The following is an 11,849-nucleotide window of genomic DNA, read 5'->3' as shown; positions in this document are numbered from 1 at the left end:
GGCGACGTGGCAGCCTGCGTTTCAGAAAATAAATACCAAAACTGCTGCTTACAGTAGCGGACAATGCAAACAGGCTAATTAAAAGATAAAAGGGGAATTTCTTCCTTGTTGTTGGATGCGTTTTTGCATAATGGTAATGCTGTACTGTTGGCCAAAGTCACTATGATTCTAATAAGGACAGTGCCTTGTAAAAGTGTGCATTTGAAGCTTTTTTTTGGTTTTTGTTTTTTGCGTTTTGGCCTTTGTAGAATAGTGGCAAGATGAATGTCATAAGGAATTCAGTCTGCTGTTTACCAAAAGCCACACAGGGGACACAGAAGATACTCTGGACAAATGAGAAGGCGAGGGAGGAAAAATCATTTTGCACAAAATTATTCTTAGATAATGAGATTTTAGTCTGCTCATATCTGCCTAATTTGAGTTCCTTTCGAAATGAGTTGTTCGAGGGCCTCCTGTCACTTTAAATCCAAATTAGCTGCTCCTGACCACTACCCCCACCCACCTCCCACCCTCCCCCAACTCAAAGTTTATACAAGCACGTGAAGATGGCTGAAAACAAATGCGCAATTATACAACCGAACATTTATGAAAAGCAGATGTGGAGCCTCCTGTACAACCAACAATGCAGCAAGTGGGTTTTGCATGGCACATCAACAACAAAACACTTGTCTTTTCCAGCAGCCATTGTACAGCACATGCAGGAGTGAAATCAGCTGAACAAATACTCTGGACCTCAGGTTAGGTTGCTAGGTAAAATTCTGGGGGTTTTGGAAACACATCATTTCCAGGCACCAAAAGCGATCAACTTACCAAAAAATTGTTTTTTTTTATGCTTGGACTGTTTCTAGAAGCTTGCATCTTATGCCCTTTAAAAGTTAGTCCATGCCTTCAGCAGACAATTGCTTCTCAATGACCCTGAACATGGAGATAGAACTAAACTGATTGGGTTAGCTTAACTCATATTCATATTTTATATGACCCAGTTAAAGCTCAAGTCTAAATTTTAATATGTGGGACAGGACTTACTGATGTCTAAAAGAGCCACATCTCAAAATGTTTATTACTGTATCTGCAGCAAAAGCTGCAACTACAAAATATTGACTCAAAAGGGCTCAAGTCAAATTCATACCTCACTTTTTAGATTTAGATTTATATAACAAATACATTGGGAGCAGTGTTTTTTTTTTCTTTTTCTTGTATCATATATCACAGTAGTTGTGTTTCCATTAACCATAAAATTGTGAAAATTGAAATAAAATTAAATTTGCTTAACAGAAACACGGCAATTTCGAAAACAACTCACTTTCCAGGAAAGCGTTCTTGTCCTAGGATGAGGTGCTTTTTCAGCTCTATCCAAATAGATGTATTTCGCAGAATAGCAACTGAAACACTTTTTTCACAGTATGCAAGTCACATGATCAACAGACGGGTGTTACTACTGTCAAAAACAACAATGAAGACAGCAGAAAATAGTAGGACAATGATGGTTTTCTTTTTCCCCCTCCAGAGCTCTCTGAGCTTCAGTTCATAAACTGGAAGGTGTCGTTCCAACGTGTTGAATCCTTCACGCGTTATTTCAAATATATTATTTATTGGAAAAACACTGGAATTGTATCTTATTTTCGATATTAGCAGAAAATCGACAAAGATTTACGCCCAATTGCTTTGCAGCTGTTGGTGACGTTGGTCCAATTGGTCCGGGTCGGTTTTCCTGAATCGACACGGGAAAACCGAACTGGGCTGGTTCCCGATAAATCTGCAGCCTTCTCTCTTCCCCCCTTTTCCACCAGAGTTCCTCCTTTCCTCTCAGAGCATCTTGGGAACGCCGAGCTCAGGCAGCAGGATTAGTCAAGGATCCATCTTGAGACGCAGATAATGTTTACGCACGCAGGACACCCCGCTCCCCCAAACCCCCCGACCTCTCCTATGCTTTGCGGTTGCTTCTGCTGTGCTGATTAGAACTCCAGCAGAAATGGCTATTTGTTCTTGCTGCTGCGGTTCTTTTTCTTCCCCCTCCGCCACTACCTTTGTGGAACTGCATCAGCCACCCCTCTAATTTACTGCAATAACGAGTCACAAGTAGGTCAGCACCAGCCTGCAGCCAGCAGCGCCTCTGTCTCAGAGACTGACAGCAACATGGAAAAGCCACAGGGCTGTTTAAATATGCCCCGCGGTCGTTCCCTCTCGCTCCGTCTAAATGGCTGAAAGTGGGTGGCACTACGGATCCGCCACTGGTTTTTCGCCCTCATCCAATCAATACAGTTTATATTTTTAGTTTATTTTTTTGTTTTTTTTTCCCCCAGAGCATGAAGAACTTTTTTCCCCCCACTTTTTCCTCCCTTCGCACGTCTCTCGGTACGAGTTCAGCGCACAGTTCTCGTTTTTTGGAGTTGGAGCTACACACACCTTAACAACCGTGCTCTTGTAGTTGATGTAAGGGAATGTGTGAGTGTGCGCTCGCCGCCTCACCTGCCTGTCATTGTGAATGACAGGGAACTTTTGTGTGTATGTGCGTGCGGGCGTGTGTGTGTGTGTGTGTGTGTGTGTGTGTGTTCAGGGACCCAGCAGCTGGCGTCACACCTGCACAGTCGCACATTCACTTCCATCGGGGGACCGTTTCCTCCTTTTTGTTAGCAAGCGGTGACACTTTACAAATAATTTATTTGCGTGTTCGCGTCTTCTCGCGGTTTCCTTCTGGCGGTTTGTTGTTGACATATTACTCTTTTCTCCGCTTGCCGGATAGAAACCTACCGAGGAGAAAACTAACAAAGTCTCGTGCGACCAGTGGCTCGACGAGTCAAAGTAAAACAAAAATAATTTTTAAAAAAAGAACGGTAAAGACAAAGCACACAAGACGATTAGGTGAAAGGCAGGTTTTTGACCCGCTCTGACATGTCTTCTTAGTCGCCACTTGAACGCTCACAATTATTTAAATCAGGCAAGCTGACATTTAAATATTAATAGTCCTCACTTACACATGGGAAACAATTACATGTTTTGTGTGATTGTCAAGAGGGTGAAAAAGAGCCTCGATTCCTACTGTTACGCACACACACACACCAACACATATGAACGGTGCAAGAGGCAGGGCCTGGGTAAATTTAATTTAGAGACATTCTCTTCTTCCCTCCACATCCTGGGCTTGTAAGACACTGAAGTGACTGTTCTTTGCCCGTGTAAAAGAACCCATTATCAAAGCATTAAGATATGATTAAACTGACATTTTCTTAAGAAAAACCAAAAGAGTTGGGAATAAAAGGGAAAGAGAGAACTACATACTCCAGATCGTATCAGGAAAGAGAAGGGGTTGGAGGTGGGGGGAGGTGTACATACTGATCTCTGAAGGAGCTTATTACAAGAAGACAAGCGCGGCGGTGTGCTGATCAGAAGTATGCGAACCGAATGCACCTGCTAGATTCGGCCATCGTTCGCAGAGCGTCAGTCAGCGCCGAGCCCGTCCAGCCCGGCCCCCCAGAAAGGAAAACACGCGGCTCGGATCGACACGGAGGCTGGCAGATCACCTGATGGCAATAAACCTCCAGCAGGAAAAGTAACGAGCGCGATTAAAACAAGTTAAGCCATGTCAGAAATTGCGGGGGGGTTTCCATGTGATCTCACCCCACTGCGAACTGATACGGGTCTGGGAACCGAAGGGGTTTCGGGCTGGTTCCTGAGTGTAGTGCGAAAGTCTCGTGGCTTTTCCTCGTTTCTTGAAGTTTTTGTTCCCTCCGTGAGTCTTTGGGACTGGACAGCAGCTCAGTCAGCCCTCACTGGTGATCATCAAGTCAAAAATTAAATTCAAAAATGCAATACTTTTCAGACCACTGAATGCACCATGTATAAATAGTACCAGATTGTGGTGACAAGGCAGCTCAACTTTGGAGTGAAAAGCGAGGAACAAAACTCAAATGTAGCTACATTGAGCATCATCGAGATAAACGCACATGGACTGGGAATGCACTTCTTAAGAGGGGTTTGTATTTCTTATGACATCTGTAGAGCAAAGTTACCTCAACTAGAGGCGTAAACGTACACAGAGCTGACAGTTCAGTATACAGCAGTAATTAGAAAACTAGATTTTGTCAGTTCTAGCATTTAAAAATGTGGGCAGTATAGAACTATCCGGAGATTTAGTTTGATTTAGTCAATAAAACCACATATTCAGAGAATAAAGCCATTTGAAAATGGTCAGTGTTTAGAAATCTAATTAGATTGTGCAGACATTTGATAGAAAAATACAATTTATGTCACTTTGGAAGGCAGTGTTCATCTCGTACTTGTGGGAGTTCATCTCTGAGAGTTGTATGTCTGATGCTCTTAAGGGTCCCAATGTATTGGGGGCAAGTTTATATTTTACTGTGATACTTAAATTGACCTTGAGTTTAGAGGAGTATTGAAGTTGTAGAGTGAGCTACAGATGTTTTTACCATTACAAACACTGACAAATCTTTGGTCTGGGTCACCTTTCTTTGTGGATCGTCAATTTGGCAAAACACTATTAGTACTATTAGTATTTAAATGTGAACCGTTTCACCATTTTGTATGCTTCTTCTTGTTTTACAGGGACTCGTCTCTTACAGTGTTTTTTTCTTCAGCATAACAATGAAATATGTGGCTGAAAAGTGAAAGTTGGGGGAACATCTGTTCATGTCTCCATGTGGTTGAAAAGTCTTTGCATTTCATCAAATGGGCAAACCAAGCCCATAAAAAAAGACAGATTAGTCTTTTTTTTTGTCATAAAGTTTGGACAGGACATGACGGCTAAAAATGTTAAAATATGCAAAGAACTAGCTTTGCGACAGATTTACTGATTTAGAAACTGTCAATTCCGTAAACAAAGTCGCAGAAATCCCATATTGGATTTTGAGGTTGAGGTTTCAAGTTAGGATTATGACTTCTGAGGCCAGTCTGGCTGTTTTATATGGCTTGAAACTCAGAAAAACGAATCATTAAGAGTAGAAAGTGAGTGCACCAACTTTACTCCCATGTCCAGTATCCTGGCTGATCGCTCAGAGTAGTGTGTATGGATGAGTGGTGCCCAGAGTTGGTCCTGAAGGGCCTGAAGGTTTCCTGCATATTTTAGAAGTTTCCCTTGTTTACAGACCTGAATCAAACAGATGTTCTATGAAAGCTGCACTATGTAACAGTTATAAAAATATGTCATATATTTGTTAAAACTGTCATGTCATGACAATTTGTATTGGGACAGATCATCTGAATGGATCGATCCATTTCCTCTTTCCTGAGCTACTATTGCCGTATGAAGAAATGCACCAAACAACCAATCAGAGCCAGGAGGAGGGTCTTGATGCCATAAACTTTGTGTACTCGCTGCTAAATGTGTTACGGCAGAGAAATGAACTGCCCAAGTTGTTGTTGGCTACGACTGAAGAATTTAAGCTAACTGAAAACAAGTATGTATTTTAACTTGATCACACGAGCGAAATAATACAGAAATGTGTTCTTGTTCAACTAACTGAAGGCAGTTTTCTTGTATATTGTGAAATATTTACGTGGTTTACGGTATTAATTGAAAACTATTAAGTTAAAGATCAATGAGCCATCAGATCTTAAAAATCAAGGTTTGGACAAAGTGTCTCTTGCTAAAATCAACTTGACATTCAAATTCAGAGTGAAAACCAAAACTAATTTCTAGCTGAACCTTCATTTTTAAGCTAAAGTAAGTTTAAGTATTTCACAGTGTACACATTTACAAATGTAATTTGTAGGACCTTGTCACGTCTTATTTATTAATATACATAAATTTATAGAGCGGAGAGCTCGTCTTCCAGCCTGCGACTTTATGCTTGTAGGAACGCTTTTCCTAAATAAAGACGCTAAATTACTCATTAAGAAGATTTTTACAGTTTTGACCAGGGAGAGCAAACAGCTTCCCTTCTATTTGTCTTTCACCCCCTCAGACAAATCAAGCCTACTGTAGATTCAGGGAGGATGAGGCGTGTAGAGGTGCAGGGGGCTTTACAGGATTGGGCGAATGAATGTCAGGATTTTTCTTTTTCTTTTTTTTTCCCCCCTTTTTTCTTCCAGGCTCCCAACTGCCGCCGAGGTATGCTCAGCGTTTGATGTGAAATCTGTGTAATTTTCTGAAAGGCATCGCATTATCACGAGGAGTCAAAAGCTTTCTGGCAGTAATTGCTGCATGGCCGCAGACAGACGTGTAGCGCACTTTGCAATCTTTTCCCTGCAGAGATTTCTAACAAACGAATGCAGAAAACATGAACCGCATGTTGTGGGGCTTTTGGAGCCGCTTTCTATTTTGGGTTTAATGGATTCAGTGTCGAAGAAGAAGAAGAAGAAGAAGAAAAAAACGTTTTAATGTCCGCGTGTTGGCAGGAAAATTTATTGTTGCGTGTTATAAATGTAAAATGCAGAAAATGTTAGAAAATGTAAAAAAATAAATAAATAGAAACGTCATCCTCTTCAGCTCCCCCCCAAACATCAGGTGGGGGAAACAGAAACTCTAATAAATCCACAAACAACAAAAGCATAAAAAACATCGCCTCCCTCCCCAGAATGCCTCTCCCTCCCTCCTTGTTTCACAGTTTTGTCGAAGGAGAGATAAAAAAAAAAAGAAAAGAAAGAAAAACGTACATCGACATGTTGAGTGGCAGAGAGCGTAACATTGTTGCTGATTTTCACAGTTTCACTCCACACACTCTCCTGCTGAGTTAATAAATCTGACCTCTGCTTAATTAAAATAACAGACCATCCTCCACCGAGGACAAAAAAAAAAAAAAAAAAAAAAAAAGCAGTTAGAGAATTATTTTAACTAATCGTTAATTAAGATTCAGCAAAAAAAAAAAACAACACGAAACCTGCCAGTGAAGAGGGATCTAATTTTAGATCCACGTCAGAGCAGCTGGACGTAGAAAAACCCACACTTATTTCTTCTTCGAGTGTGTGGAGGCAAAAAATAATAATAAATCCGCTCCCCCCCCTCTCCAAAAAAAAAGCAGCAACCCAACAGGAAAATAATCACATAGCGACTGCTTATTTAGGGATGTTATGGTAATGTTGAGCTTCTTTTTTTTTTTTTTTTTTTTCCCTGAAAGAGTCAGTGTTGCTGCGTTAATTGCTAATTTTGTAGCGCTGATCTTTTGACCGCAGAAGGTGAAAGAGGCCAGAAACACAGTCACAACATAATGACGGCGCTGTAATAACCGCGCCTCCTCTCTGGTCCTACCTTTTACCCCCCCCCCCCCCCCCCCGCCCCGCTTTGCTGCTGTAATTCTGCTAGCGAGGTCTGTTAAGAGGATATCATCATCATGTGTTTTCCCCGAGTAAGCTGCAGATTTGGTTAAATATAGAGAAGCCGTGTTTTTTTTTTTCCTTCCCCTTTATTTTGTTGCCATCTCTCTCATTTTTGGTTGTTTTTTCTTCCCCCAGTTTTGCGTTAAAGCTGGGTCAATCTGACCCCCCCTCCCAAGGCGATGCTTCTGCCAAAGAGAGCCACAGATGTAGCCAGTATCGATGCCATGCTCAAAAAAAAAAAAAAAAAAAGAACTGATTGAAAAGAGACTTGCATGTTTTCAAAGCATGCTGGGAACTGGGGGCCAGGCGAAAGCCCAAAGTATTAAAGCTGAGATAGTCACCAGTATGCTATAAAAAGGCAGCATATGTTGCTCAAGTCCAGCAGCGCAGCAATGATCCAAATTCTAAAAATGTGTTTTTCTTTAAACATTTAAAATGATTTTTTTTTAATTATATTTAGTTTCTTTTAATTAAAGTTCCAAATTATTTCATTTATTGTTTAAGATGTGGACATTGATCGCTTATGTTTGCAGTATAATAAAAAAAAAGAAAAATGTTGATATTGAGAGCTTAAAAAGTGTTTTTTCAACATAGTGGGGAAAAAAAGGATATAAAATGTTGATATTGAAAGAAAAGACGTTGGGGAAAAAAAACAACCCTGAATATTCTCCTCTGAATGAGAGTTTTACAGTCTAATAATCTGATTTTATGGCGTCTGTCATTTCACATCCGTCCTGTAAAAGCTCTCAGGTAATTAAGTGAAAAACATTTGTGATGCGATCGCTTCATCCCGACTTCAAACGGAGGAGATTCTGAAGGACACAGCAGAGCTGGTAGAAAGAGTAGTGACACCGCCGACTGAAGTTAATTAAAGACGATTTCACGAATCCCATTTTTTTATTCCGCGATATTCAAAGATCTCCTCAGAAAGTATCAATGGCAGATTTAGTGAAAAGAGATTTTTAATTAGCGAATGAGTGAGGAGTGTGTCGAGTTTTTCTTCCTCTTCGGCTGATATCTGTGTTTTATCAGCGAGATGGTAAAGAAGAAAAGGGATCATTCATCCGACTCCCCCCGAGGAGTCCCATTGTTATCGCGATGCACTGTTCCTCCTTAAATCGGAGAGCAGAATGGAAATTCGGAGCTGGAGTGTGTGGAAGCCGCGGCTCTGCGTTTGCATATTTATTCAGCTGTCATATCTATCTGAGCAGATCATCAGAGGAGATAAACTAAAGAGATGAGGGAATAATGGCTCCCTCTCTCTCTCTCTGCTGGATGATGGGAGTGTATTCCTGAAAAACACCAGGAACTGGGTAAACAAAACGTTCCTCCCTCACCCCCCCCCCCCTAAATATGCAAAGCCAGGAGTTTTTAAAATGAGCCAGTTACTGATGGCGCTAATGATTATAAAAATGTTTCAAGAAAACTTTTAGATTTGAACGTTTTTAGGGAGCGAAGGCGGCAACTGAGAAACAGTTTGCTGCTTTCGCGCCAAGGGGGAGGTGACACTTAGAGGGAGAGCCTTATTTAAACTTTAAAATAGAAAACCAAGATCGTTACATTATTATTACATTATTATTACTGTTATTACTATTATTATGACCCCTTATTTTACAAACTATTTCTGCTCAATAATAACCTGCCAGACACAAACTGAGCAACTTTGGCGGAACTGCCCCTAAAAAAAAGAATAAAATTGTAAAAATATATCAACTTCTAGTCACTAAAAAAAAACCAAAAAAAACATATGTGCTCAAATTTTTTTTAATCAAATTGATAGATTTCAAATGGAGATTTTTTTTCAACTCTGTAGGATTGATGAACTTGTGAGCTGTTGACTTTTCACCTCCCTCTTTTATACTGATGCACCTAAAAGGAGTTTCAGGCATAAATATTCACGCAATTAGCATTTATAATCAACTATAGGCTTAAGTATAACACAACAGAGACACTGATCTATACGAGGTGTTATGATTGAATACATCAACCTAGTAGAAGCTAAAAACTGTCATGAAACTTTGTTACTGAGAAAGAGTTTACTGTAATGAGGAAGTCAGACTCACTTGCACTGTAAAATAAAATCTGGCGTTCAGTAAATATTACCCTTAGAAAAGATTTCACTTAAGCATATCTGTAATTATCAATGGTTCAATTCAAAACACGTGTTGCTTTACTTCCATAATGAATCCTAGAGATTTTGATCGTTTAACAGAGGTTGATTGTTTTAGATGTGTTGCATTGAGTTATTGTCATAATCCAGGAAAAGTTGGGTATCGTCACGAAACCTTTAGTTGTCAGAGTTTCCGTGCTGAAGCAGAATCTAAGCTCGTTTCTTTTTAAATGACAGCAGTGATGCTAATGTCGCACTCTGAGGCAACGTTAGCTGAGGATGTCAAGTCAGAATGATTCGATTTTTTATTCTTTACTGATATTTTTGGCGAAGAGCGTGTCTGAAACACAAACCATCTTCTATTTCTGCTGCTTTTTTTTCTTTCTTTTTTTAAACAGCAGATGACTTCATGAAAGAAAGCAGTGAAGGAGCTGATAGTTGTGTTACTAAGGAGGATGCAGCTGGTTTTAGCTAGCACAATGAAACCTTGTTAATTAAGTGTGTCTGTTACTGAGTAATCTGAGCTTTTAAACGTCTTTGAAGGATGATGAGTCTGCACTGAGCGACATGAAACACATGGTCATCCTTTTGTTTATAAACTATTTACTACATGTGAACTGCATGTATTTTCAGATTATTACAATGTAGTTAAGTCAAGCGTAGCTTATTTATGTAGGACGTTTCAACAACAAGGCAATTCAAAGAGCTTTATGTCATAAAAACATCATAAACATCTTAATATAATTATTAATTGTGAAACAAGCCATGAACGTTACATTTTGTCAAATATCAAGCAAATACACATCAAATATGTTGATCAGTGTTCTAGTTACTACTAATCAAGTGTAACTCTAAACAGGTGGGCCTCGTGTCTTTAAACGAACTCTGCGTTTCAGCTGTTTTGCAGTTTTCTGGAAGTTTGTTCCAGAGTTGTGGATTATACAAACTAATAATATCCCATTAACTCTAAAGTTTAACTTCATGTTAAATGGCACAGAAAAAAACAAACTGATAAATAAGTTTGTGCGAAATAAGGGTGGACGACACGGGCTCAAAGTTTTACCAAGGTAATTTGCGGTACAGTTGCGATAATAAAAGTGACAATAAGAAATACTTCTTACTTCTTTTATAGGTATCTGTATGACTGACTGATTGCCAAAGCATTTATAGCCCCACAAACACAAATAATGCTCTTGAAAAAAACATTTGTATTATGCTTCGCCAGCCACATAAAGAAGAGCATTTTATATCATTAACTGCTCACAGTAACTGTATTAAAGCATATTTTCAAATTTATCGATACTCTCACTTATTAAACAGTGGAAAAAAACTAACAATCCAGACAACATGGACTGTTTTGAGGCGTCTTAAACACAATTAATTGGAATTTATCGTGACAGCGATAAATCAAGATTCTTGTATCACAATAAGCGATACGATAAATGCCCTTCCTTAGTGCGAAATTATCTTTAAAAGTGTTTAAAACTGAATTTGGTGATCTAATAAATTAAATAAAGTATTAAATTGAATTATTCATTTAACCATCTTTTAGCTCTTACAGTTGCAGGATTTTAACTCAGGAAAATTGTTTAAAATCTAACCCCACACACCCCGCACAAAATGCCTGCAAACTGCTACACCACTTTTATTGCTTAAACTAACAGGTCGCTTTATGACTGTAGACGTCCATGTATGAGTGAGGGTATCATCATTTATTCCTCAATGCATATGTGGACACACTCTCTACTAGAGAAATGATAATATAGGACAGCTAATTCAACACGGAAGCCGCAAGAAGACACTGAAACTTTGCTCAATGGTGCCATCTAGTGGCCACTGCAGGAAACCTCAGGACTTCACACCACAACAAGAGCTCTTCCCCAAAGCTTCTGCATGGAGGGGTGGAGAAGAGGGGAGAGAGTTTGGATAACAATTATCAGTTGTATTTGCATTAATGTGATTGCTTTGTCTGCAGACTCATCTGACTGCAATTATAAAGAGTAGCATTAAAACACTAATTAATTAACTCAATTGTGGTTAGATTGATTAATTCGAAACAAACATGAGATCGCAAGCAAGCAAATGAGCTTGTGGAGTGCCGATGCATCTGGGAGAGCTGCTGCAGAAGACATTTTGATTATCTGCAGACACATGTAGTTGCAAATCTTTTTTAATTAACACCAGCAGACAGAGGGAGTGTAAGTCGGTCGCGAGTCTGTCCTCGTCTGTGGCTCGTAATCATAGTTTTAGTCAAATTTTTTTTTGTCTTTTTTGTTTTTTTTTTAAGGGTTGTTGGTTTTGAGACGGTGACGGAAAGGGAGCGTAATTATAGTAAAGTTTTTTGGGGTGGTGGAAGGGGGGGGGGGGGGGGGGCGTGGAGGGGAGGAGCTCGTCCATGTGGGAGTGTGTGTGTATATGTCGCAAAAAAAAAAAAAAAATATTGTCATGCAATGTCATTCTGCAAAAA

Source organism: Xiphophorus maculatus, chromosome 3, assembly GCF_002775205.1.
Source record: "Xiphophorus maculatus strain JP 163 A chromosome 3, X_maculatus-5.0-male, whole genome shotgun sequence".
NCBI classification, from domain to species: Eukaryota; Metazoa; Chordata; class Actinopteri; order Cyprinodontiformes; family Poeciliidae; genus Xiphophorus; species Xiphophorus maculatus.
The sequence above is the reverse complement of the archived record's forward strand: the minus strand, read 5'-3'. Positions refer to the sequence as shown.